This window comes from Hippocampus guttulatus, unplaced genomic scaffold, assembly GCF_054856545.1.
Source record: "Hippocampus guttulatus isolate MCC_2025c unplaced genomic scaffold, RoL_Hgut_1.0 HiC_scaffold_167, whole genome shotgun sequence".
Lineage (NCBI taxonomy): Eukaryota > Metazoa > Chordata > Actinopteri > Syngnathiformes > Syngnathidae > Hippocampus > Hippocampus guttulatus.
The window spans coordinates 17,501-18,537 of NW_028233856.1; the positions used below are offsets into that span (position 1 = coordinate 17,501).

Here is a 1,037-nt window from a genome sequence, read left to right on the forward strand (position 1 = left end):
TCTTTTCCTCCGCTTAGTAATATGCTTAAATTCAGCGGGTCGTCTCGTCTGATCTGAGGTCGTAGTCGAACGGGGTTAGAGGCGGGGGCGACGGATCGCCTCCCGTCATCGGGGGTCGGCCGTTAACCCCGCGCCTCGCCGGGCGCACGACTCCTACGCGGCCGCGCGGTGCGTCGCGGCGGACTGCGCGGCGGGGGACGGATCCTCCATCGGCAGCCGCCGCGGGCCCCTGCGGCCGCGCGGTGGTCGGGCCCGTCGAGGGCGCGGGCGGTCGGGTCTATACTTAGGGGGACGAGGGCCGTGCCGTCCGCCCCCCCCACCCCCATTTCCCCGTGCGGGGAGGGAAGGTGGGGGGGGTAGGCCGGCGGTGGCCCGCGACGCCCCAACCGCGGGAGGGGGGCGCCCGTGGGCGCCCCGATCCCGATAGATGTACAAGCGACGCTCAGACAGGCGTGGCCCCGGGAGGGACCCGGGGCCGCAAGGTGCGTTCAAAGTGTCGATGATCAATGTGTCCTGCAATTCACATTAGTTCTCGCAGCTAGCTGCGTCCTTCATCGACGCACGAGCCGAGTGATCCACCGCTGAGAGTCGTACGTTTGGTTTGCGGTTTTGGCCAACATTCAGAGAAGGGGTTAAAAAGGGGGATAACGGCGCCTCCGGGCGCTCCTAGCCCCCCCCGCCCCGCCGGCAGGCCGGGGGGGGACTTCGGAGACATTGAACCCCCCGCTCGCCGCCGAAGGTGGCGAGAAGGTTGGGTACCCGGCGACTGGGGGTAAGGTTCCGAGGTCGGCCAGGTCGCGATGGCACCGGCGGGGGAGTGGTCCCCGACGCCGGCCGCGGCCCGGCCTGGACTATGGGAGCGTTGACAAGGCGGACGGGACGTCGACGACCGCGCGGACGCGCGGGGTGGGGCGGTCGGGGAACGCCGACGGGCGCCTGACCGGGGGGGGGGGCCGGCGGGGGCCGGGCGGGACGCGGGGAGCGGCCGGCCGCGCGACGACGCGAACCGACATACACCCCGCGCCCGACACCGTCCT

The 1,037-nt window shown here is 71.6% G+C and overlaps 1 non-coding gene and 1 pseudogene across 1 annotated transcript; both read right to left on the reverse strand.

Moving 5' to 3' along the window:
• The window catches only part of LOC147185361 (28S ribosomal RNA), a 9,085-nt pseudogene extending 9,023 nt beyond the window's left edge, over positions 1-62 (reverse strand).
• A 374-nt stretch (positions 63-436) lies between these two features.
• LOC147185362 (5.8S ribosomal RNA) lies at positions 437-590 on the reverse strand. The gene has a single exon (XR_015099617.1). It is a non-coding gene; the product is annotated as a 5.8S ribosomal RNA (ribosomal RNA).
• Between the last annotated feature and the right edge of the window lie 447 nt (positions 591-1,037).